Source organism: Megascapheus bottae, chromosome Y (genome assembly GCF_031878675.1).
Source record: "Megascapheus bottae isolate mThoBot1 chromosome Y, mThoBot2.hap1, whole genome shotgun sequence".
NCBI lineage: Eukaryota > Metazoa > Chordata > Mammalia > Rodentia > Geomyidae > Megascapheus > Megascapheus bottae.
In genome coordinates this window covers 10,048,931-10,076,847 of record NC_143548.1, presented here as the reverse complement: position 1 = coordinate 10,076,847, position 27,917 = coordinate 10,048,931, and the positions used below count along the sequence as shown (strand labels likewise).

General features: G+C 40.1%; 1 protein-coding gene across 1 annotated transcript in view; it reads right to left on the bottom strand.

The window, feature by feature from the left end:
- Positions 1-20,343, bottom strand: part of LOC150040329 (uncharacterized) — a 62,200-nt gene extending 41,857 nt beyond the window's left edge. Inside the window, exon 1 of the mRNA XM_090327362.1 lies at positions 20,178-20,343. The gene's annotated coding sequence lies outside the window, so the exon portion shown is untranslated. The remainder of the gene's footprint in view (positions 1-20,177) is intronic.
- Between the last annotated feature and the right edge of the window lie 7,574 nt (positions 20,344-27,917).

Here is a 27,917-nt window from a genome sequence, read left to right as displayed (position 1 = left end):
TAAGTGGATAAACAAGTTGTGGTATTTGTACACAATGGAATTCTATGATGCTGTCAGAAAGAACGACATTGTCCCATTTGTAAGGAAATGGAAAGACTTAGAAGAAATCATATTAAGTGAAGTAAGCCAGACTCAAAGGAACATAGGCCCAATAGTCTCCCTCATTTGTCATAATGAGTAGAAACCTTGGGCTCTCCTAGCAGAGATTTATAAAATAACAAAATGTAGATTCATAAGGCCATATAGAATGATGCTAAATGAAAGGACCTCCAGGATACAGAAACAAAAGCCATATAATGAGTGATTGTTGTCCTTAATGTACTATGTTATCTCTCATCTCTTTTGCTGTTCTTCGATTATCTCATATTGTTATGAATGAGGAAGCTAAGAAACCTCCTAGAGACCCACCTTGTTCTGGGAAGTAAAAACTCTAGGGTCCAGTGGTTATGGTAGACACCTATTCCAGGAACACAATTAATGTACATAAATTCCAGTAACTGGCCTGTTTACAGGGTTGCAGTCACCAGGACCCAACAGTTAGTCACCTACACCCAAAACAATCAGAAATATACTCATGAATCAAACTAAATGTCAAACTAAATGTTATCCAATCATGAGCCTGTATAGCTGTAACTTGTTTGTACATGATTATAAAAGCTGTGTAAAATCTTTGCTTGGGACCTCTTAGGGTCACTGGCAACGAGTGCATGGAGGTCTGGGTTTGAACTTGTAATAAACGACCCTTGCCCCTTTGCTTTGGCCTTGACCGCTGGTGGTTCTTTCGAGGTCCCAGGAGTTAAGGTACAGTATTTCTCCTGGTTATCTGATGGATATATATATATATATATATATATATATATATATATATTTGGTTATTTGGAATAGGATAGGGAAGGGAGGAAAACAAGATGAGGGGCAGGGGTGGGGGAGGGAAATAGGGACCAAGACACAAAAAAGGGTATCAATGTTTGTGAAGTAATGCACCGTCTGGTGAATATAATGTAACCCTTCTATTAATTACAATTAAAAATATATGAAAAAATGCATCTAACTAGAATCACAGGCTCAACAAGAACCCAAAGTGTGATGCACAACTTTTTTCCTTCCTTCCTTCCTTTCTTTCTTTCTTTCTTTCTTTCCATCCTTCTTTCTTTCTTTCTTTCTTTCTTTTTCCCTTTCTTCCTGCCAGTCCTGGGCTTGAGCTCAGGGCCTGAGCACTGTCCTTGGACTTTCTCAAGGCCAGAGCTCTACCACTTGAGCCTCAGCATCACTTCTAGCTTTTTCTTTTTTTCTTTTTTTTTGTCAGTCCTGGGCTTAAGCTCAGAGCCCGAGGACTCTCCTTGGATTTTTCTCAAGGCTAGAACTCTACCACTTGAGCCTCAGCACCACTTCTGGCTTTTTCTAAGTATGTGGTACCAAGGAATCAAACCTGGGTCTTCGTGAATGCTAGGCAAGCACTCTACCACTAGGCCAAACTCCCGGCCCAACTTCTAGCTTTTTCTATGTATGTGGTACTGAAGAATTGAATCCAGGGCTTCATTCATACTAGCCAAGCACTCTAACACTAGGCCAAATCCCTGGACCATACAGCTTTTTCATAATGGTCTCATGATTTATAGGTGTGAGTCAAGATGTTAGTTATATTCACCCATATCTGGTCCACAGTCCCCCACTTTTCCCAGGGAACCTCATCTGTTCTCTCTGCCCTCTCCTCTTATTTAATCTCCTCTTCCATCTAGCTTCTTCCTACTCTTTTCTCTCCTACCTACCTAGATGCACAGTTGCCTTCTTCTATTCTGCTCTCCCTTTCCTGGGAGAACTTATCTTTTGGGCCTGCCTGTGCATGATCCTGTGAGATGGTTTTCTTACAGACACTAATGTCTGTAAGACAAGATTCTTCCTATTTTTAGAATTTGGCAAGCACTTCATGTAGGACATTTATGATTAATGTAGTGTTTACCCCACAAGGTATAGCCTGCCTGTGCCCTTGAATTCAGAGTTGAATGCCCATCACTCTAGCTACCATGTCTGGCCTGACACTCCTCCTCCCCATCCCCATCTCCTTGTGCCTGCAAGGTTTGCCCTAGGAAGACTACTGGGGCACCTCCCAAACTTTCAAGTCTTGCTCAGGACTCCTGTTATGTAAGTTACAGGGCACACCTGGAGGCAGTTATTCCCCCTCCTCTGAGGTCCTATCCAGTTTAACCACTCCTTTCCACCTGGTATGCCTTCCTTATACCTGGCCACACCTTCTCCCTGTCCCCCACTTTTTTTTCTTATTATTAATACAGGATTTACTGTATTTACTGGGCTTTACTGGGACAACCACTTTCCACAGACTTCCTGTGGTGGTAAAGGAAAAGGAATATACAAGGGAGACAAGACATGGGAGAAAAAACTATGGGAGGTGGAGACAACTCTTTCATTTAGTGAAGAGGATAAGAAGGTACCATCAGGCCCCATGGCCTCTGAGAGAGCAAAGCCTAGAATGGCACAGGAGAAGAGCTGCTGTTGCAGAGAAGGGTTCCTGGCATAACCAGTGATAAGGCTCCCAAACACTGTGTCAATCAATCCCAGCCCCAGAGCCAGCCTCCCCAACTGTGGTGGCCCCAGCTGTGGTATCAATGTCCCATGAAATGGCACTAGTTTAGAAGCTGTGGCTGGGGACAAGTGAGGACAGGGGATGCCAGCCTGTTAAGCTGCTGTGGCTTTCATCTGTCAGTGTCTCTTGTCAGTTCAGTAGCAGTGCAGATAGTGGTTGGTTCAGCAGATGATAGGTGCTCCTGACAAGGAGGGAGTAGAGGCAAATGAAGAGCAGGCATACATTTTCACTCTTGAGGGGGTGTAGCAGGAGAGCTGCTCTCTAGGCAGAGAAGACAGAGAATGGCAGCCCCCTCTTCTATCCTTCTCTCTTTCTCCTCTCCTCCCACTTCTTCTCCATTCCCTTGGCACCTCTAATTTGACTTAAGGCCAGCTTCAGTTTGTACAAATTAAAAGCTTCCTTTTCTAATACCAACAAGGTGTTCTTTTGTTGGCCTAGTTCACTTTTTAATCTAACAATACCCAAAACATCTTTGAAGAACAAAGATTACCATTCCACTAGGCCAAATTAATTTTCAGGCTGGAAAAGGCTAATAAAGATACATTTAAAGCCAGATCTTCAAATGAAAAGATTTTTCAGCACAGAAAAGAAAACTCACATATTCTTTCATTATACTATTAATTCAATATGAATTAGTTCAATACAAATGAGTCCTGAGATTTATACTTTCCCTAGTAACTACAAAAAATATTGTGACTGACATCAGAAGGAGACTGAGATGTACAATTCTGAGGATTTATTGTGACTGTTGTGCTGAGGTAGAGAAACCAGAAGCCTTCATAACCTACCATCTCTGTCATTTATCAGAAACCCACAAAGGCAGTAGTTTGTCTATAAGAACCTATAAGTACCATGGAAGTCAAACAAAATTGATGCAGTTTAGATGTATAATTCTACACCCACTGCCAAACCCAGTAAATTCTTCTTTCCCAAACTATGACCTAGAACAGGGTACTAGTGATTCACATCTGTTCAGCTGAGCTACTCAGAAGGTTGAGAGGTGAAGATCCTAGTTCAAAGCTGTCTGAATCCTGTTTCAAATTAATCAGCAAAAAACAGGAAATAGATGTATAATTTAAGTGATAAAGCACTGTCTAGAATGAAAGTCAGGCAATAACAAATCGAGTTCAAGTCTCAGTACACACACACACACACACACACACACACACACACACAAATACACAGAAGACCTGATATTTTACAATATCAATTTGTCAAACACAGGAATACAATGAACAACAATTCAGTCCAACTAAGGCTCCTGCTTCATGATCCCATAGGATCTTCTAAATTAGAGCCCTCTTGTCTAGGCACTAAAAAAGGGATTTTATCAGCCAATATTTTTTCCCTGACATGTCTTCTTTTTTTTTTTATTGTAATTAGTAAAAGGGTTACATGATATTTGCCAGATAGAAGGTGCATTAATTCACGTACATTGATACCCTTTCACATGTCTTGGTACCCGTTTCCCTCCCCCCCCCACACCTCCCACCCGTCTTGGTTTTCCCCCCTTCCCTATCAAATTTCAAATATCCAAATACAAATAAATTCAATATATTAGATAACAAAGTAAGATACTATACCAATGTTTTCTTGAAGGGTTAAAAAGTTTTAAGAAGTTTCAAGAACTGAGAAATGCAGACCAGCCAGAGGTAATACTGCCAGCCGCAGCCTGTAATTATTAACTATGTGTGAATGAGTTTCGAAATTGGTCTGTTTGTGCAAATGTCAGCCTGTTTCAGGAAAACCCACAAAATGATAAAGTTTTACAAACTGAAAAACAGGCAGAGTTCTGAGAGATGATTGATTATCGATTGTGAAACTTGCAGCTGCGGATGAACAAAGATAAGGAAATTTACTCAGGGTTCCAGAAAACGGTTGTTTGTGCAGATGATGTATGTAGATAATGCTCCAGCCCCTGAACTTTGAATGAATTTTGTTGTTTGTAAAGTACTATAAAAACCCTGGCTGCTTTGTGTTTGGGGCTCTCTGTTCCTGCGTGTTCAGTGAGCCCGATGCATGCTTGGTGAATGAATCCCCTTGCTTGTTGCATAAGAGAACATCTCTTGGAGTCTTCCTTTTGTGCAGTGAGCTTCTCAACCCTTACATTCTGACATGTTTACAGTCTAGCTAGCATTTCACAGAGGACATTTACTAATTAGTGTAATGTTTACCCCACAAGGTATATCCTCCCTCTGTCCTTGAATTCATAGGAAAAGAAGTATATATAATGAGTCTGTGTCCTATTTAGGGAAATTTTCTAACAACTAGCTAGACCCCTCCCCCCTCGCAAAGATAAAATCAGTTGGGGGCCTGATTATAAACATCCTCAAGCATCCCACTGCAATCACAGCAATTCAGCCCTCCTCCCTTTCTCACTGACTCAGTTACCCCAAAGGTAATCTAAAAAGCGAAGACCTCTCAAAAGATCCTCTTTGTAAAAACCAGGCTCAAATGAAAACATTCTTCCTCACTTCTTGCTGAAGCACAGTGATTCTAAAAACAGGCTGGCCAAGAGCTTCATTCCCTCCTCACCCTTTAGCATTCCTTAGAGCCACAGGGGCTTCTTGATATCCAACTGGTACTTTTAAAGCTGCACAAACATCTAATAAATGTTCATTTGGAATTCACCACGGAGGTGACATTTTAAGACAATTGCCTCTACTCCCCGAACTAACTCAATTTAAGGAAAAATTAACAAGGCAAACCAAAAGGTCTGGGCAGTGAATATAACTCATTAGCACAGCATTTACCTGTTGGGGCCTGACCTCCATCTCTGAGACCTGATTCCAGCTCAGCTGCAATTAAAGGGCTTTGATCAGGCATTCAGTCTTTTGGATGCCTCTCTTAAGGCATCTCTGTGTACATGGCTCGATTGAACCCCCCGCAGTTTCGCGGGTCTCCCAGCGGCTCAAGTCTCACTCGCTTTCCTGCACCTGTCCTGCCCAGTACCTGAAAGCCCCACCCAGACCCTTAGTGGTAGCACAGAGGCCCTCTTCCTATTGGCTAGCTTCCCAGTGACCACCTTCTCCTAACTAATTGTCTGATGCAATAAAGAGATGAGAGCATGAGAGCATTGGAGAACATGAGATCAGCAGAGATCAGCAGAGAGATCTGATGCGCTTTCATGGTTAACACTGCTTCTGACTCAGGGTGGTTTTTTTCTTCCCCGGTAATTGGGGGAGGGCTGGATCATTGGCACTTACCATCTCACTAGGCTCCCGGGAGACTACAGGCTGGCCCTGTGTGTCCCTCCCCATTCCCGTGTTGCTGCCCCGGAGAGGAGCAACATTTACCTAGTACATGTAGGCCCAAGTATGGTGTTTTTCATTGTTGGTAGTGGTCTTGCTGCTTGAACTCTGGGCCTGGATATTGCCCCTGAGCTCTTCAGCTCAAGGCTACTACCATACCCCTCAAGCCATAGCCCCACTTCCCATTTTCTAGTAGTTAATTGAAGATAAGAGTCTCATGGTTTTTAGTGCCTGGCCTGGCTTTGAACTGTTTTGCTGAAAACAAAGTGATAAGTGTATTTGAGAGGCTGCAGATCTTTGTGACATAAGTCCAATATATAGTTACTAATCTTTTAATAAAGACACTAGTTTGACCTCTCAAAATGTGGCTTCTCTTGTTTTCTCATCATATAACACCAAGAAAGGTGTTAAACATAGGCAGAGCACCACAATGAACCAAGAAGAGATAATCAAACTAAACAAACCAATTTCGTACAATGAGATAGTGAAATCAATCAGTGACATGCCAACCAAAAAGAGCCCAGGTCCAGACAGATTCACTTCAGAATTCAAAAGACTTTCAAAAATAAATTAATACCTATACTCTTGAAACTCTTTCAAGAAATAGAAGCAGAGGGAGCCGTTCCACACTCATTCTATGAAGTTAATATCACACTTATCCTGAAACCAGAAAGAAATCCAATAAAAAAGGAAGTAAAGACCTATCTTTCTGCTGAATACAGACACAAACTCCTCAATAGAATTCAGAAACAAATTTTAAAAATTATACACTATGATCAAATAGACTTCATCTCATAGATACAAGGCTGGTTTAACAGTAGCAAATTAATTAAAGTAATATATCAATAGAGCTAATATGATAATTTCTCTGTACATGAGAAAGCTTTTGACAAAATACAGCATCCATTCATGTTGAAAGCACTAGAGAAAATAGGAACAGGAGGTACATTCTTTAAAATAATTAAAGTCATACAAACTCACAGCCAGTATCATACTAAAGGGAGAAACCATTTACCTTAAAATCAGGAACAAGACAGGGATACCCATTGTCCCCACTTCTCTTCAATATAGTGCTTGAATCCTTAGCCAGAGCAGTAAGGCAAGAGAAGAATATCAAAAAGATCCACATAGGAAAAGTCGAAATCAAACTATCCCTATTTGCATATGACACGAATGACCCAAAAAACTCCATTCCCAAACTCCTAGAACTAATAAACCACGTTGGAAAAGTGGCAGGATACAAAATCAACACACAAACAAATGGAGAAATCAAGAAAATTATCCCATTTGCAACTGCCCTCCCAAAGAATAAAATGGTTAGGAATTAATTTAACCAAAGATGTAAAGGAATTTTTTAATGAAAACTACAAAAGAGTTAGGAAAGAAATTAAAGAGGATACCAGGAAATGGAAAGACATCTTACGCTCATGGATAGGGAGAACCAATATAGTGAAAAAGGCCATACTGTCAAAATTGATAGACAAATTCAGTGCAATCCCCATCAAAATCCCAAGGACTTTCTTTACTGAAATAGAAGGTGTAATCCAAGGTTCATATGGAACAACAAAAGACCTACAATAGCCAAAGCATTTATAAGCAAAAAGAGCAATGCAGGTGGTATTACAATACCAGACTTCAAACTCTACTATAGAGTCTCAGTCCTTTTTGTGCCCCGTCTGGCCTTGAACCTTGATTCTCAGGTCTCAGCCTTCTAAGTAGCTAGGATTACAGATGTGAGACACTACAACCAGCTTCCTGTGGTTTTCTTTAAGCAGAGATCTTGCTGGACTTCAGAGGGTTCTTCCAATTTCTTAAATGTTACTATCTGAGATGTTAATGTATATCAAGGAAAGAGTCAAACTTTATATAAGTCCAAATAAGACAGCTCCTGCTTTTTTTCCTTTTCTAGCTACAAAACAGATGGTTCAAGTTTACATTTTAATTATGAAATAAAGCTGGTTTCTCAGGGCCAACCTAGGGAAGAAAACAGCTTCACACAAACCCTGGAATTGGCGAGGGTGTCTAAATAAATTATACTAAAAGTCAGTTTTTTAAAAAGGAGAATTAGGCAATTAGAACTCCTTCAAAGCAAAAGGTAGCCTAATTAAATATTTATACTGTCTAGGTCCTTTGTGCTCATCAAACCTAGAGTCCCTTCTCTTCAGTAGAGAGAAGCTGTTGAGCAGGTCTACAAGGTACCCAACAGCTACCCAAAGGGAGCTTAGGAGAGAGTAAGTACCAAAGTTGAAACATGGTTACTCTTAGAAATCACCGGGATATGTAGAGTCACCATCTAATTTCCAGGGCACTTCCTGAACTTGCTAGGTTTGTGGCCTTGGCATATACACTATTTAATGTTCTTTGGCCACAAATGTTTCAGCTACAAAATGAAGGAAAATTCTGTATCTACAAAGAAGGATAGAGTCAGCCTTATTTTGACAGCCTTTCTAGTTTTGTTTTGCATTGATCTATACCTCTCGTCCTCTTCCAGTTTTGACATGAGACTTTCAAATGTCACCCAAATTATTCAAATAATGTCCACATCATCTCTTTCTTTTGATTGTTACCCCAAAGCATCAGCAGAATAAAAATTTATGTAGTAATAAGCAATAAAGTATCCAGATGCAGTAAGCCACTGCTTGGATGGCAGAGATGGTGTCAGATCCTAGAGTTACTTGTACTTGGCCATTCAAAATTATTCAGAGCCAGGAGGTCATAGAATAGTTTGTAAGCATGCCTTACTACAGTCCATGTCCATTTATTCCATAATAGGGCAGGAACTTGTCAGTCACCTATAAAAGTGGGTGGTTCACAATCCTGAATCTTATGTTTGCTCAAAGCCCAAACTGAGCAAATTCTGAGTTGACACCAGCCACAGATTCTGAAAAGAAGTTTGTGAACCTGAGGCTGTGTCCCTATAGATCTGTATATAGGCCTTTATAGGTAATTAAGCATTGTTAGAGTCACAGAAAAAAAGTTCCCCAGACAAACAGGAAAATGACTGCAAATGGGTGCTAAGTAAGCTACACTGTTGCAGCCAAAGAAAAGTTCTGTACAGTTGTTAAATATTGTATTTTTCCTGATATGTAATCCTGGAAACCCCTTGGTAAAAAAGGCTAAGCTCTTAGGGTCCCTAAAAACAACACCCCTGAGTCAGCTTGAAGAAGTTACAGAAGATGGATCTTCACCCATTACCCCCCCTTTTGAGATAAAGAGACCAGTCATTTAAAAGAGAGAGAAAAGAGAGAGAGAGAGAGAGAGAGAGAGAGAGAGAGAGAGAGAGAGAGAGAAGATAAATTAGAGGCATGGGTAAGAGTAGTAGTAGATGTGCAAGAGTAAAAACTGCACTTGTAAAAAATGTTTACAGGTTCAAGTCTTCTATACCTCTCTTAAAATTTGTGCTTCATTCAAAGGAAATCTGGTTCCCAAGAGCTGTCACCCTGGTAAATTATTTTGGGGTCTCTCCTTTACTGTCATGAAAACCAATGGGGTGCAAGCAAAAACAAGTATGCCAAGAAAAAGCAACCAGGAAATCATTGGAAAAATTCACCAAAGTCAGGCCTTAGGATAAGTTTCTCTAACCAGTCTGTGCAGAAATTTGCAGGCCACCCAGCCGAAGGTGTGAAGTTCCTTTGAAGCTACTGACAGACAAGGCTGCTGCTACACATCCGCCTGATTCCACCACCCCACAGCTGCTCCTGAGAAGAGTGGAACTAAACCCATGAGCCTTGTAAAACAGCAAATTGACTCCCTGGCATCTAAACCCCTTCAAATTCATTATCATGGGCTAGATTTAGCCGCTCAAGAGGCAGGTGAAGGTACGGAGGCCACCATCTCCTACTATCCAAACAGATCAACAAGAAACAGCACTTCTACCAGAGCGGCCAGAACCCAAACCGGCTAGACACTGCCCACTGGCACCTACGGAAGGGTAGAACCAAGCGGTATCTACCAATGAGGGCCACAGATAAAAGTGCCGTTCAGGCTCGTGGAAGCATACCCATCTGCATAGAGGTTAGATCCGGCTAAAATCCTCTCCCCTCAAAAAGGATCCAATAAAACACTTCAGGGGAATGGGTCTCTAGTTCCTTCCATGGGTTAAGGCCAACCATGCTTAGCAGTCTGCTTTCTTTAAAAATGCAACTCTGCCCCAAGCTCCTTCACCCACATTACAATAACTGGCATAAAATAAATAAAAAGGGAGGAGATGCTAGAAACCAAATAGCTGTTAACTGTAAAACTTTGATTGAAAATACTATCTTGTTCTACCCCTCCCATGATGGCTCAACCACAATATCCTGTCTGGCAGAAAGAACTTGACTAATATCCTGTTTGGTAGAGCAGCATGACCCTCTGACATCCCAAACCTGACTCAAGCACATATTGATAGTTACTAGGCAGCCCACTTTCGTTAACTGCCTTCTCACTAAAGCATATATAAGCAGCTGTGTAAAAATAAAGTTTGAGACCTTTGTCAGAATACTGTCTTGGTCTCCTTTCTCATGTCTGTTTGTCTCTCTCATTCAGGTTTGCTCCTCCTCGAGTTCCAGTTGACTATCCTGCAGGCCAGAGCAAAAGAATATTGTGTATACAACTAATTACAATGATTTAAGTGTAAAAGGAAATAATTACAAGAACTAGTATTTAATAATCCTGAATTACCACTGGAAAAGGAGAATTAAATTCAGATTTGATTACTCATGTAGGACAAATTTTCACAGCACCTAACCTTATACTCTTCATTGGCTTTTTCTGCTTTAGACTGGTACTATTATTACTTGAACCATACCTCCAGCTTTTGGTTGGTTAACTGGAGATAAGAATCTCAAGCATTTCTGCCCAATCTGACTTAAAACAAGATTCTCAGATCTCCACAGGCTATGAGCTACCTGCACTCAGCATTCTTCCACTTGTTTTGTACTAGGCTAACTTGGAGCTTTCATATTTAATATTAGTGCTATACCACTTAAGGCACACCTTCACTTTTACTCTTCTGGTGTTTAATTGGAGACAACAATCACAGATTTTCCTGGATGGGTTTTAACTGTGATCCAGACATCTCATCCTCCAGAGAATTACATACATAAGGCACCAGCACCTGGCTACTTCTTTTTTTAAATTTTTATATTTTTGACAGTCCCGGGACTTGAACTCAGGTCACAGACACTGTCCTTGTGCTTTCTCAAGGCTAGTGCTCTACCACTCCCAGACTTTTTTGTATACTGAGGAATTGAACCCATGAATGGTTAGGCAAGCACTTTACCACTAGGCCATGCTTCTGACCCTACTTCCACTTTTTTTTGATATCTTTTTTTATTAAAGAATTTATTAACATTGATTTTTACATAATATTTCAAATGACATGTTAAACAGGTGTTCAAGAAGGGAATCTCTATATATAATCATTGGGACTTAGTTTTTAGAACTTAATCAAAATTAGGCTAAGGGTTTATATATCATAGATACATATTAATTTATGAAATAAAATATTATGTCTATAGAGTCATAGCTTTTTATGTCTATATAGTTATGTTTATATTTCTATTACCATGTCTATAGCTTTGGGTATGCAAATATTGAGTCCTCGCTCTTGTACTCTTTGGATTTAACAGCCACATATTAAGGATACCATGTGCCTTACTTCCACTTTTTAAAGTAATCATACACATATACATCACAGACAAAATTAACCTTAACACTTTCTTTTGGATGTAAATGGCAGTACTGGGGTTTTAACCTAGGACCTTATACTAATTAGGCAGATTTCTATCACAAAATCATGCCTCTGGCCATTTAAAAGTGAGTTAGTTTTCTCCTCCTCCAATTACCATTAAGGATCTTAATCTAAGAGAAAAGAATTATGTCAAAGATTGTTGGCATTATGAAATGAGACATGTAGTTGAACCACATGTGCAATAGTATGGATGCAATAATGTGTGTGTATATATGTATGTATAGTATGTAAAAAATACAGAACAAAAGTCCCAATATAAATTTATCCCCATGTTCCAAAAGCAGAAAATCATAATATTCTAGTCCTGTTGGAGCACATATAAAAATTGGGTAAACCTGAAAACACAGCTCAGTGGTATAGTTTAGTATTTCTGGTTTGCCTAGAAGTTCCTTCAATTTTGTAGAAAGCCAAAAGAGAACTGAATGCTGAAGGCTCATACCTGTAATCCCAGTTACTCAGGAGGCTGAGACCTAAGGACTGTGGTTCAAAACCAATCCAGGAAGAAAAAGACCCTGTGAGACTCTTACCTTCATTTAGCCCCTTAAAAACTAGAAGTGGAGCTGTGGCTCAAACTGTAGAATACTGTTCTTGAGCAAAAGAGCTCAGGGACAGCACACAGGCCCTAAATCCAAGGCCCCCAAGCATACACACACACACACACACACACACACACACACAAAGGAAAGAGAAGAGAAGAAAAAGAGGAAGAAAAAAAGAAAAGCAGGAGCCTCTAAAAATGAAATTTTCAGAACTAGGAAAACACATACAAAAGGAAGAGCAGCTGCTAGGTGTGGTGGCTCACACTTATAATTCTAGCTACTCAGGAGGCTGAGATCTGAGGATTTCCATTCAAAGCCAATGTAGGCATGAAAGTCCTTGAAACTCATCTCTAATTAACCACCAGAATATGGGTAGTAATGCTGTGGCCTGAGGGATAGAGTGCTAGCCTAGAGCTGAAGAACTCAGTGACAGTGCCCAGGCCCAGGCTCAAGTTCCGTGACTGACCCAAATATATATATATATATATATATATATATATATATATATATATATATATATATGTGTGTGTGTGTGTGTGGAGAGAGAGAGAGAGAGAGAGAGAGAGAGAGAGAGAGAGAGAGAGAGAGAGGGCAAACACAAAGAGATGAAAAGAGAGAGAGAGAGGATGAGTTCAGCTAATCTCTTTAAACTTATAAGAACACTGAGCAACCTCATTTTCTGCAAATCTGCAAATCAAAACACAAGACTCCATGTTCAATAATGTTCCAAAGTATATTCCCCCTTCTATTAACATATGTTTGAGGAAGATGTATAGAACTATGCTTTTCATTTTGAGTTTTCCTTTTTTTTTTTTTTGGTGCCACTTCTAGGTCTTGAACTCAGGGCCTTGGGTTTTCCTTAACGCTAGAGCTCTATCATTCAAAAGAGAAGTGGAAGAAAAGTTCAATACCCTCTCAGCAGACTTGAGCAGCTCAGTGTCCACACTTCAAGCAAAAATGGAGGCATTAAGCAGCAGATTGATTGAGATGGAGAATAGAACATCAGGAATGGAAGATAAAACACAAGAGCTGGAAGAAAGAATCACCACTTTGAAAAGATTAGTCAAAATCCACCAGAGAGAACTCCAGGACCTGGCAGATACAGCAAAGAAGTCTAACCTTCATATAATAGGGATTGATGAGAGGGCCGAATTTCAGGACAAAGGAATGCAACCCTTCTTCACAAAATCAGAGCAGAGAACTTCCCCAACCTCAAAAGGGAAAATACTCACATTATTGAAGGCTCAGGACACCAAACAGGCAAGATCCTAGAAGGAACTCATCTAGACATATCATAGTAAAGACACTAGACCTGAATACCAAGGAATTGATCTTAAATGCTGCAAAAACAAAGAAAGAGCTATACTATATTGGGAAGAGAATTTGAATTACAGCAGATCTCTTCATGCAAACCCTAAATGCAAGAAAAGCTTGGAAAAATATCACTGATGTCCTGAAGACTAACAACTGCCAACCCAGACTGATATATCCAGCAAAACTAGCATTTACATTTGAGGGAGAAACAAGAATATTTCACTCCAAAGAGAAGCTTTATGAATACGTGCACACTAAACCAGCGTTACAAAGAATACTAATTAATTGAGAACAAATTGTAGAACACCAAGAACTCCCATCAAGAAGCAAACATCTATAATTCACTAAACAGAAAAGGGAACAAAAGAGAGAGAAAGAAACTTAGAAGTAAAAATAATGACAATGGACACTGACCACTTCTCCATAATTTCCCTAAATGTGAATGGGCTGAACAATCCAATCAAAAGACACAGAGCAGCAGACTGGATTAAGAAATACCACTCATCCATATGTTGCCTTCAAGAGACCCACCTCACTGCCAAAGACAGAAACAAATCTCAAGTGAAAGGATGGAAACGAATATTCTACTCCAATGCATCATGCAAAAAAGCAGGAGTAGCAATCTTAATCTCCAACAAAATTAACTTCTCAGTAAAATCAGTACATAAAGATGTAGACTGCCACTATATATTAGTAAAGGGTACAATCCATGCCCATAATATTAGTTATAAACATTTACTCTCCCAACACAGGAGCACCCAAATACGTCAAACAAACTCTCTTAGAATTACAGAACAAGATAGATTCAAACACAATCATAGTGGGAAACCTCAATACACCACTCTCAACAAATGACAGGTCAACTCAACAAAAGTTAAGCAAAGACACCCTCGACTTAAATGACACCATAGCCCAGCTGGGCTTAACAGATATACACAGAGTCTTCTACCCAACGGCGAAACTTTTTACACCATTCTCAGAAGCACCTGGAACACACTCCATATAGATCATATAACAGTTTATACAGAAAACTTAAGCAGATACAAGAGGACTGATATAATCCCATACAGTCTATCAGACCACAGTGGAGTCAGACTAATTCTGAATAATTTAGTCAAAGTCAAAAAACATTCAATCACTTGGAAAATGAACAACACACTTCTGAATAACTCCTGGGTAACAGATCAGATCAGAAAAGAAATTAAAAACTTCCTTGAATATAATGCCAATCAAGAAACATCACAAAAGAACTGATAGGACACAGCAAAGGCAGTTCTAACAGGCAAATTTATTGCAGTAGGAGCACACATTAAAAAGACAGAAGAAGAGCATGTAAATGACCTAAAAAAAACCCCAAAAACTGAAACACCTAGAGGAGCAAGAAAAGGTTAATTCTAAAACAACTAGAAGGACAGAAATAACAAAAATAAAATCAGAAATATCAGAGATTGAAATAAGATCTACTATACACAAAATTGATAAATCAAAGCAAAAAGTTGGTTCTTTGAAAGAGTCAACAAAAAAGACAGACCCCTGGCAAGATTAGTCAAAACAAGGAGAGAGGAGACTCAATTAAACAAGATTAGAGACCCCACAGGAATAATCACAACTGATTTCCAAGAAATTCAGTCCATAATGAATAGATACTACCAGGGCCTATATTCAAAGAAACAAAAAAATCTAGTAGAAATGGATGATTTCTTAAATAAATACAGGCTACCTACACTGAACAAAGATAAGTCAACAAATTGAATGAACCAATCTCTTACAATGAAATTGTGGAAGCAATTAGGGAAATGCCAACCAAAAAGAGTCCAGGTCCAGATGGTTTCACTGCAGAATTCTACAAGATGTTTAAAGATGAAATAAGACCTATACTCTTGAAATTCTTCTGAGAAATAGAAACAAGCAGCAATACCAAACCCATTTTATGAAGCTAATATTACTCTCATCCCCAAACCAGGGAAAGATCCAACAAAAAAGGAAAACTACAGACATATCTCTCTAATGAACACAGATGCAAAACTCCTCAATAAAATATTAGCCAACAGAATCCAGAAACAAATTTTTAAAAAATCATACATTATGATCAAGTAGGCTTTATCCCACAGATGCAAGGCTGGTTTAACATTTGCAAATCAATCAATGTAATACATCACATCAATAGAGCTAAGGATAAGAATCATATGGTAATTTCTCTGGATGCAGAGAAGGCATTTGACAAAATACAACATCCATTATTCATGTTGAAAGCACTAGAAAAAAATAGGAATAAGAGGTACATTCCTCAAAATAGTGAAAGCCATATATGAAAAACCTACAGCCAGTATTATACTGAAAGGTGAAATACTGGAACCATTCACCTTAAAATCAGGAACTAGACAGGGATGCCCACCCTCTCCACTTCTCTTCAATATAGTGCTGGAACCCTTACCCAGAGCAATAAGGCAAGAAAAGGACATCAAAGGGATCCACATAAGAAAAGAAGAAATTAAACTATCCCTATTCGCAGATGACATAATTCTCTACTTGAGTGACCCAATAAACTACACTCCCAAACTTCAAGAATTAATAAACTACTTTAGCAAAGTGGCAGGATACAAAATTAACCTTCAGAACTCAGTAGCCTTCTTGTACACCAACAATACAAAAACAGAAGGCCAAATAAAGAAAACGATCCCATTCGCAATAGCCCCCAAAAGAATAAAATACCTAGGAATATACTTAACCAAAGACGTAAAGGAATTATTCAATGAAAACTATAAAAGCCTAATGAAAGAAATTAAAGAGGACACTAGGAAATGGAAAGACATCCCATGCTCATGGCTATGGAGAATCAACATAGTGAAAATGGCTTCATTGCCAAACTTAATATACAAATTCAATGCAATCCCCATCAAAATCCCAAAGACATTCTTCACTGAAATAGAAGATATAACCGAAAGATTCATATGGAACAAGAAAAGACCTAGAACAGCCAAATCAATTCTAAGCAAAAAGAGCAATGCTGGTGGTATTAAAATAGCAGACTTCAAACTCTACTATAGAGCCATAATAACAACAACTGCTTGGTATTGGCACAAAAACAGACCAGAAGATCAGTGGAACAGAATAGAAGACCCAGAAATAGAACCACATACCTATAGTCAACTTGTAGTTGACAAAGGAGCCAAAAATATACAGTGGAACAAACACAGTCTATTCAATTATTGGTGCTGGCAAAACTGGGCAGCCACATGCAGAAAACTAAAAATTGACCCTAGCCTTTCGCCATGCACAAGCATTAACTCAAAGTGGATTAAAGACCTCAACTTCAGACTGGAAACCATAAAACTGCTACATGATAGCATAGGAGAGACACTGGAACTCATAGGCACAGGCAAAAGATTCCTGAACAGAATCCCAGGGTCACAACAGATTGGAGAGAGACTCAATAAATGGGACCACCTGAAAATAAAAAGTTTTTGCACAGATAAAAGCATAGTCACAAAAGTAGAGAGACAGGCAACCAACTGGGAAAAGATATTCACCAATAATACATCTGACAAACGCTTAATATCCAGTATCTACAGGGAACTCAAGAAACTAATCCCCCCCAAACCCAACAAACCTTTCACTAAATGGGCAAGGGAACTAAAGAGAGACATCAGAAGAAGAGATTGAAATGGCAGAAAAGCATATGAGAAAATGTTCATCAGCCATGGTCATAAAGGAAATGCAAATGAAAACAAGCCTAAGATACCACCTTACCCCAACAAGAATGGCCAAGATTTTGAAGTCAGACAATGACAGTTGCTGGCGGGGTTGTGGAGAAAAAGGATCCTACTGCATTGCTTGTGGGAATTTAAACTAGTTCAGCAGTGTGGAGATTTCCTGAAGAACTAAAAATTGACCTTCCCTACGATACTGCCATACCACTTCTGGACATCTACCCTGAACATCATAACCCAAGATATGATAAGGGCACCTGCTCAGCTATGTTAATCTCTGCATTAATCACAATAGCCAAGTGATGGAAATAATCCAGATGCCCTACTGCAGATGAATGGATACAGAAAATGTGGTATATATACACAATGGAATTCTACATAGCCAACAGACAAGATAAAATAATGACATTTGCAGCGAAGTGGATGAATCTAGAGCGAATCATGTTAAGTGAGACAAGTCAGGACCTAAGGAACAAAAGCGAATGGTATCCTTAATATGTGGTTATTAGATCCAAAGAGTACAAGAGTGAGGATCAATATCTGCATACCCAATGCTACGGCTATGGCAATGGAAATACAAACATAACTATATAGACATTAAAACCTATGACTCTATAGACATAATGTTTTATTTCATAATTTAATATGTTTCTATGACATACAAACTCTTAGCCTAATTTTGATTAAGTTCTAAATACTAAGTACCAGTGATTGTAAATAGAGATTGCCTTCTTGAACACTTGTTTTTTAAACTTGTCATTTAAAATATGATGTAAAAGTCAACGTTAATAAATTCTTTAATAAAAAAATACATAAGGCCTGGGAATCTAGCATGCAAAATGACTGGAGTTCAATTCCTTATACTGCCTACATAGAAAAAAAAGCCAGAAGTGATGGTATAGCTCAAGTGATAGAGCTCTAGCCTTGAGACTGCTCAAGAACAGGCCTTGTGTTTAAGCCCCAGGACTGGCAAAGAAGAGGAAGAGAAAGAAGAAGAAGGAGGAGGAGGAGGAGGTGGGGGAGAAGGAAGAGGAGAAGGTGAAGGAGGAGGAGAAGAAAAAGAAGAGGAAGAAGAAGAGGAAGAAGAGGAAGAGGAAGAAGAAGAGGAGGAGGAAGAAGAGGAGGAGGAAGAAGAGGGAGAAGAAACAATGCATGAAATACTGTTTGTATGAATTTCTTGATATCAAATATCTTCTAAAAATAAGTCACAGACTTGCCTAGAATGGACCAGATCCTAGGTTTGATCCATATGTCCTCCCCCAAAAGAAAAGGCACAGCTGATATATTTAAAAGAAATATTTAGTATGTAACTGTGTAGTGTATTAAATAAGTAATTATAACAATAGTAATGTCATTTCTAAATGTCTACCCTGTAGGCCTCTAATTTTATACTATAAGGACTAAGTGAGTAGGGCTGAGTGACAGAGCAGTACCTAGAGCCCCAGTATCAAGAGAGATAGCAACAGGCAAACATGGAGAATGAATCAGGAAGGTTGACAGAGGAAATGCAAAGTGGAGAACGATATAGTTTACTTTGCTATTTGGGCAACAAAGGTATCCTCTCTCATCAAATTATTGCTAGTGGTCTGGTTTTATTTCTTTAATTTGTTCATGTTACGGAGAGTGACACAGAGGCAGATAATACCATTAAGGCATGGTCAAAAACAGTTAACAGCCAAGAAAATTAATATTAAAAGGGCTTTGTTCTTAGGAAGAGAGGCACTTAGTTATTTCTGCAGAAAGTAACCACGAAACAGTTAAAGCCGAAGAAAACAAGGGAGATGGGACACGGTAAGAGGGATGGTTTTGCTATCTGTCTCTACAGGTCAATACAGGTTTAGTTCAAGACAATGTTAATCCTGAGAGAAGATAATTCCAAATTATAAAGGAGGCAGTTGTCTCCTAGGTCCGTCTCCCTGAAAATACATGTTATGAATGTTTTATAATCAGAACAAGTCCCATTTTCATAAGTGTGCTGTAAAGTTCTTGCAAAACGTTGATCGAGCTAGAAACTGGTGACTCACACTGGTTATTATAACTACTGAGACTGAGATCTGAAAATTACTGGTAGGGGCTAGCCTGGGCAGAAAAGTCCTTGAGAGTTTTTGTTTTTGTTTGTGTTTTTTGATTGGTTGTGGTGCCTGGATCGTGGGCCTACTTGCTGCCCCTGACCTTTTGTCCCTAAGGCTAATGCTCAACCCCTGAGCCACGCAGCCACTCCCGGTTCGCTGGGGGTGAGCTGGAGAGCAGAGTCTCACTGGCTTTGATGCCTGCCAGATGTGAACCGCGGTCCATTCTAAGATCTCCTCTCCTTCGTGGCTGCACAGGCAAAAACCTCAGGCGCCGTGCTTGTAGAGATTGTTTTCAGGAATGATCCACCAGAAAAGCCACGGTAGTGTGGCTCGAAGTGGTAGCTTACGTATAGCGCCGTAGCTTCACGATCCAAAAGAACAACAACAACAAAAGAAAACTTGTTTTTCTACACATGAACTGGAAGCCAGTAGTTGATGGGGTGAAGTTGACTGCCGGCAGGTAGCCAGTCTGGGTTTTGTGGAGAAAATGGACACCCATAACAGAATAGGAACCTTGTAGCAAAGAGTTCGGGACATCTCTATTACCGGGGACACTGTACCTGGAGGCAGCTCTGCAGGTGTAGTCCATGTTTGGGGAGGTGAAGAGTGAGCAGGGGCTCGGGTAAGGTTTTTCATTAAGAAGCAACTGAAGGAAGAAAGAAATGGAACCTAGAATAGAAGTCATTTGAACTCTAAAAGTGTGATATGTAGCCGACCTGCCTAATGGTGCAGAAACGTTATTACTAACCCTGGTTGGGACCCAGTTCCCTACAAAGGACACAGACGGACTCTCACCTCAAAGACCCTAGACCGGCCGCTCCCCACCACCCCACCTCCCCGTCCTCCTCCTCCTCCTCCTCCTCCTCCTCCTCCTCCTCCTCCTCCTCCTCCTCCTCCCCGAACACACAGCCCCCGCTCCACGGCCACCCGCACCTCCGATCACCGTCCCGCTCACCTTGGTGATGACCAGCGGCTCGCCATGCTCGCGCCCGCCCTTCAGGGTGAAGCCCCACGGCGCGCCGCCGCTCAGCAGCACCTCCACCACACGCCCGCCGCCGTCCTGCGACCCCCGCGGCTCGGCCTCCGCCTCCGCCGGCCCAGCTCGGGGCTCCGCGCCCTCCTCCATGAGAAACAACCCCCGTCCCCAGCGCCCATGCACTGCCGGTCCGACCGTCCGGAGCCACCCCGCCACGGCAGCGGGACGCTGCCAACTTGGAGGAAAGTGCCGGAGCCCGGAGGACGCACGGAGGTCGGGAGGCTACTTGTCACAGGGGATAAAGAGAGGATGGAATGGGAGGGGGAACACCGGAGAGGGAAAGGGAAGAAGGAGAGCGAGGAGGGATGAAAGACTGCAAGTGGTGGGGCAGGCGCCCTCCAGTGGACAGGCGGCATTCGGCGCACGCATGTACGACTTGCGGAATCCAACAATTTTTACACGTTTCTGTGCTTGGCACTCTGGATGGCAGTGTGCCATGCGAGGAGTTGCACGCTTGGAATCTGGACAGGGCAGGGAACATAGCCACCACAGGAAACGCGGGCTAATCAGGGTGGCGGCGTGAGCTCCTACGTGTCCTGCCTGGCTAGGAGAACCTGAATGAACCCACCTGGACCCCAAGTCACTGAACAGGCGGTATAACCACCTGGCCAGGCCGTGAACACTTCTTAGTCTTTCTTACTTCTGACCACCTTTCATGTACAACACGCAGCCCAACTACTGCTTCCTTCTACGCCTTTGTTTCCCCAGATATCTGACAGCTTAAAGGTGAGGCACAGGTGCAGCACGAGCCACCTAAACACCTATCCTCTGTGGGCCATCCTTTCTGTTAGAAATAGTACAAAAATAAGCATACAATCTCAAAATGCATTTAGAAAAAGCAAGATTAATTTCTGCAGAAGGATGTGCATCAATCAAATATCTGGCAAGCAACGGCAGGCACGGTGTTTCCTTTTAATTAATTAATTAAAATTTCTTTTCTTTGCCAGTCCTAGAGCTTGGCAAGGCCTGGGTACTGTCCTTGGGACATAGTTTGCTCAAGGCTATCGCTCTGCCACTAGAACTATAGCGCCACTTGCAGCTTTTTCTGTGTATGTGGAACCAAAGAATGGAACCCAGGGCTTCCGGAATGCTATGCAACTACTCTACCACTAGGCCACGCTATCATCGGCCCCTTTTTACTCCTCACACAGCATGTGCTACCCAGGGCTCAGTTCAGAGTCTGTAAATAAATGTGTCTGAATTAACAGAATGCAGTTAAAATTCAAGGACCTTCTCATAGGATGTCTCTCTCTCTCTCTCTCTCTCTCTCTCTCTCTCTCTCTCTCTCTCTCTCTCTCTCTCTCTCTCTCTCTCTCTCTCTCTCTCCCTCCCTCCCTCCCTCCCCCTCCCTCTCTCTCTCCCTCCCTCCCTCCCTCCCTCCCTCTCTCTCTCCCTCCCTCCCTCCCTCCCTCCCTCCCTCTCTCTCTCTCTTTGTTCTCATTATGCCCTAATTGCTTAACTTTGTCACTCAACCACTGAACCACAGCTTCACTTCTGGTTTTAGTGGTTAATGGTTTGGATTTTTTTTTTTTGGCCAGTCTTAGGCCTTGAACTCAGGGCCTCAGCACTGCCCTTAGGCTTTCTCAAGGCTAGAGCTCCACCACTTGAACCACAGCACCTTTCTGGCTTTTTCTGTGTATATGTGGTACCAAGGAATGGAACCCAGGTCTTCATGTATGACAGGCAAAGCACTCTTTGGTAGTTAATTGTAAATGAATCTCCTGCACTTTCCTGTACCAGCTAACTTTCAAGCCTGACTCTCAGATCTCACCAACCTGACTAGTTAGGATTATTACAGTAATAAGATATCACACTACAGACATAGAATATCCGCTTTAGCAAAGGAAAAATACATTTAAGATGTAATCCACAACAGTTGTCACTTGACCAAAGCAGGAACCTTTTAGAAAAACAAATCTCACAAGATTGATTAACACGAATCTGCTTCAACAGAAAAGACTTTGGCTCACAATTCGAATTCTGTGAGTCTAGTACAGTAATATTTTGTTCACTCTTTCTGGTTTCATCGCTCAAAAAAGTTTGTGTTCATTCCTATTCTTAATTTTAATGGAACCCCTCTGGGAGTTCTTCCTGTCAGTTCCACTTTTATCTTCCTCACAAAATGGGAAACTGGTGGCCTGGGATAAGTGAGAGTTTGTGGATATTCCTGCCTTTTTAACTTTAACAGACCTTAGAAATACTTTGGTAAGTATTTGTATTCTTTGCCATAAATTTCTTCTTTCAATATGTATTATTATTCTTTCAATGTTTTCATTCAAACAGCTCCATCCATATGCTTAAAAAAAGTGTTGATATGATGAGTTTAGTGAAAGCAAGCTAAAGAGTAGGGGACCAACAGGGTTAGGGAAAAGAGTATCCTTGAGTATTTGATCTTGGCAATTATGGCCCTGTATTAGGAATCTCCACTCTAATCTGAGTTCATTCTTCTTTTCATTCTCAGCAACAGACACACACACAGACACACACACACACACACATACACACACACACACACAGCTTTGGGAGTGGCAAATGAAATGTGCATATAACTTCTCTATATTATTTCTACAATTATATGTGAAACTAAGAATACTCACTCTAAGAAGTGGATGGAGGTGGTCCTGAGAGATTCACTACTTGTAATACTCAGGATGCTGAGCTCAGAGCATTAAGTTGAAGCCAGCCCTGGCAGTAAGGTGAGAAAATTTTATCTCCACTTAATCAGCAAACAGCAGGAAAGTGGAGCTGTTATTCACATAGCAAGTTACCAGTTCTGAACATAAAAGAAAAGAAAAGGTTACAACACCTAGGCCCTGAGTTCAAGCCTCAGAACTAGCACACAACAAATATACATATATACATACATATATACATACATACATATATACAATATCTGCTTGAGCTACTGTTTGAATATCTTTAATATAATTTAAGAGGTGTAGCTCATTAGTTGAGTGAGGCTCCAAGTGTGATCCTGGTTTTTGTTGTTGTTTTTTAAGCCAACGAGTTTAAAAAATAAATATCATAACTACTTGGCACTTGTTCCTTTCTGTATACAGGCTAAGACTGCTAAGTAATATCAAATATTATCATGAGCTAGGAAGAGAAAAAAAGTGAAATCTCATGAAAAATTACAGATCAATTAAGGCTAAATAGCATTTCACTATTGAGCTTTTCATTCTTTGGTTGTGTAAATTTGAACCTAGCATAAGTAAAGCTCTTTCTTTTTTTAAAATCAATCACCTTCTTTCCCTTAGGAGACTTTTCAAAGTACACTGAAGCCAAGATAAATGTGGAGACTGGGGAGGGAATGAGGGTGAGGGTCTACCAGGTAGGAACCTCAGAATAAAGCTTTACAATATCAGGAAAGTTCTTACTGAGAATGTGCAAGAGAGATAGAAAGTACCCAAAGATGTACAAGCTACTCACTGATGTCCAAGATGGGTCCAAAACTTCAATATTACTAGTCTGCCCCATACAAGGATTTAACTTTTATGATTTCAATTACCACAGCAGTCATACATTTTGAGAGACTATATCCATATTACTTTCATTACTGTACATTTTTATCTGCTGTTTTATTACTTTATTACTATTATTTTATTATGTCTGACTTAGAAGTTAAACTTACACAGCAACAAGAAAAGCATGTAACTAAAGTATAATTACCAAGGATTAAAACATTTGGTTATAACAGTAACCTTTCAGAAATAAATGCTTCCGGCAAGATAAAAACAAATGAAGAAAACACCTTTCTCATACTAGGTTTATGTGCATAAGCCAACAGTGCTGTACCATTAAGTTACACCTCTTGTCTAAAATCTCCTCCTCCTCCTCCTCCTCCTCCTCCTCCTCCTCCTCCTCCTCCTCCTCCTCCTCCTCCTCCTCCTCCTCCTCCTCCTCCTTCTTCTTCTTCTTCTTCTTCTTCTTCTTCTTCTTCTTCTTCTTCTTCTTCTTCTTCTTCTTCTTCTTCCAGCATGGCTACTGCCCTACCCTTGGAGGCATAGCTTCACTTCCTGTTTTCTAGTGATTAATTGGAGACAAGAGTTTGTTCTTAAGTGATTCTTTGATGCCAGGCTGGATTTGAATAGTGATATTTGGATCTCAGCCTCCTGAATAGTTAGGATTACAATGCACCTGGTTTAAAACATACTTCTCTATATGTAAATTACATAATATTTCCTGTTGGCTTCTGTGTGTATAATTTAGATAAAGAACTCTCACAATCTATTAAGTTTAGAGGATATGTCTATATCAGACAAAGTTTTGTTCTCTTTAAAGCAGCTGTCTCATGTGAAAGGGTATCAATGTATGTGAATTAATGCACCTTCTATCTGGCAAATATCATGTAACCCTTTTACTAATTAAATAAAAATGCAAAAAAATATAAAGCAGCTGTCTCCCATTTGTTCCTGTGAATTCTATATGTCTAATTAAATATTTCTACATATTTTGAAGTTTGGTAAAACAAGTTCATTTGAAACAAGTGTTCTGGCTAGTGGGCATTGGTTAGATATTCTATCCACAAACACATACACACATAGCACCAGAATTATTTCAGCATTTAGAATACAAGTACTGTCCTACATGTGGGTTTGTGTTCACATAATGTGGTATGATGGGAGAGGGAGAAGGATTATCAAATAAGTTGGCCATGTCCAGTGACTTGAAGAGATCTGGACACTTAGCTTAAAGGTAAAGTGTTTCATGGACATTCCTGTCTTGACTAACTTACAAACCTTAGATCTCAGCCTACTGAGCCACTAGTCTTAGAAATAGCTCAGGGTATTCAGGTGCCACATAGACACTGACTTGAAAGGAAATCAACAGGTCAAAGTTTATTTCTGCAGAAAGAGATGTCATCAGCCAAAAATTTGGCAAGCATGCACCCAAAGCAGGCAGGCTCCTCCCTATTTAATCCTAATCTAGCAAGCCTTGTCTGTCTGCTCACATTGATTCAGCTCAGTTCACAATCTGCAAAAGGAAGTGACTGAAATTTAAGGAGATTTCCATAGGGCTGGAATTCACTACTTAACTAGTCAGATCATCCTCGGTATTTGCTATGTTTCCCAAGAAGAGGGAAGATCCCATAATAGTTATCTTCAATGCTAACCTATTTAGACCCTTATAAATATATGGTTTCCATATGCTTCTGTTTAAATTATTTATCAACCATATCATAGAGATCCTTCTTTTATGTAGCTTTCTTTTCTGTTTTTCTGCTAGTACTTAGGAATTGCACTTTTGCCTCTTGTACTCTGTGCTTTCGGATTTCTTGAATTTAAATTAGAAATAAAAGACTCATTAACTTTCTTGCCTGAGTTCAAAATCCTTCCCCATGTGGCATACTGACAGAAAATAATTTAAAGCAACCATTGGCATGCAGAAAACTGAATTCTACCATTTAGTATGGAATATTAATACTTAATCATTCCCCATAATAGTAGTTATACTTTTTAACTTATAGGAGATATAATAGTCAATTAAATTCTTAATTTAACCTATCATTTCAAAAAGATATTGACTTACTAGGCTAGGCTACATAGCCAGAGCCAGAAATGGAGTTATGACTTGTGTTTAGCAAGTCCAAAGTCCTGGGTTCAAGCTCTTTGATGGAGATTGGAATGGAAGTTCTACACCAAAGAGACAACTGAGTTCAAATGCGAGTTGAGTTATCAGAATTATTACATAAAAACAGAACTTTTTTTCTTAAACTAAATTTAAAATGTCAGTAGGTAATAAAAGGCAAACGGAGATAAGACTATGAGGTTCCTTTTCTAAATACTAATAGAGAATTTTTCAGGTATGCAAATGTAAGCAAGCATTGGTTTACTTTATTTCTTAACTACGGATGAATAGGGAAATGTGTATATTTTAGAGCAGACTCTCATATTTGACACTTACATAAAGATTATACTTTAGCCAGGGGCTGGTGGTTCATCCTAGCTACTCAGTGATTGAGATTTGAGGATTGTGATTTGAAGCCAGCTCAGGCAGAAAAGTCTATGAGACTCATCTCCATTGAACTAGGAAAAAGCTAGAAATGGAAGAGTATTAAAACATCAGTTATGATCAAAAAAGCCAAGTAAGAACCAGGATTCAAGTTTCAGTACCAGAACAACGATAAAATAAAATGTGAACCCAGATTCTGATATCTCATGCCTATAATCCAGCTACTTAGCAAGTAGGGAAAAAGGTAGCTATTGCTATAAGCAAAGTTTTATCATATAAAGTAACAACAAACATCGGCCAGTGGTAGTGACTCACCTCTGAAATCCTAGCTTCTCATGGTTGAGATCTGAGAATCAAGGTTCCAAGACAGTGAGGGAAGGAAGTCTGTGGAATTCTGACCTCCAGCTGAACATTTAAAAAGGCAGAAGTGGAGCTGTGATAGAGTGCTAGCTTGAGCACAAAAATTTAGAGACACCCAGGCCATGAATTCAAGCCCTAGGACAGGCACAAAAATCCACAATCACAACAAACTCAAATTATTTGTTAGCTACAAAAAAGTGAGAGTTTGGCCCATCATCTTATAAATCTGGTACAGGGAGAAGACAGGATTATTGTGCAAGATCTATTGGTAAATTCTGTAGGTTAAGGAGAGGAGCCCTAGCAGTGGCAGATCTGTCCACTGTAGGGGTGGGAAGTCAACCTGGTGGGTTAGTTACTTCTGGGAATTTGGCAGAGATCAGGACATCTACTATGCAATGTTCTCAAAGAAGGATCTGATTCTTAGAAATGAGAGGGTCAGCATACTATTTCCCCAGCAATGTGCCTTCTGAGTAACCTTGAGAAGTCCTTGAGAAATGAGAAGAGTCCTAGCATCTCAGGTACAGTTGCATCTGCTTCTGGTCCTCCAGTTGATGCTTTTGTATCCAGAGCTGGCTTTGCTCGTGTTGCTGCAGACACTATACTATGAGAATCATGTTGTGGCACAGTTTCTTCTTCCTAATTTAAAAACAAAATTAGGTAAAGAAGAATGCCTTGGATTACTGGTTGTCAGTGACTGTCATAATAAGTGTGTGGAAATGTTTTTAAGGTTCTGCCTGAGTAGCTTGGCATTCCTAAGATATTGGGTGTCCACTCCTGAATATCAATAGTGCTGAGTCGACACCAGATTGTGTTATATCACCATGAATCTGAGAAAACACTGAACATGACATCCTGTCAGAGGAACTCCACCTATAATAGGGTACACCTCAATGATGGGCCTGGAACCAAGGCATATGCATGGACCTGGACATCTCTTATGACCTACAGTCTGGCTCAACAGGAAACATGCTCCATCCAAGTTTTGAGATCCAAGTCAGAGCCAAGCACAGATTTTGCCATAGCTAGTTGTCCTTTTAACCTTAAATGACAGCAAGCCCATATGCACCAGTAGGGCATTCTTAATTGGGAAGTACAATACACAACAGATTTGCAAGTAACTGTCCCAACAAATGTGTTGTTGGGCCAACACTGAGAGAAAACAAGTCTTAAATCTGAAAATCTTTCAGCCTGGGTGAGAAAGGAAACAGGAGGGAAAGTATAAAAAAGAAAAAAATCAATCCCATTTAATGTAATGAAATTTATTCAGAATAAACTTGGCCCTTACTATTATTGTACATATTTGACTAGGTCTTGTGGGTGAGGCTATTAGTAGAAACTAATCACAGC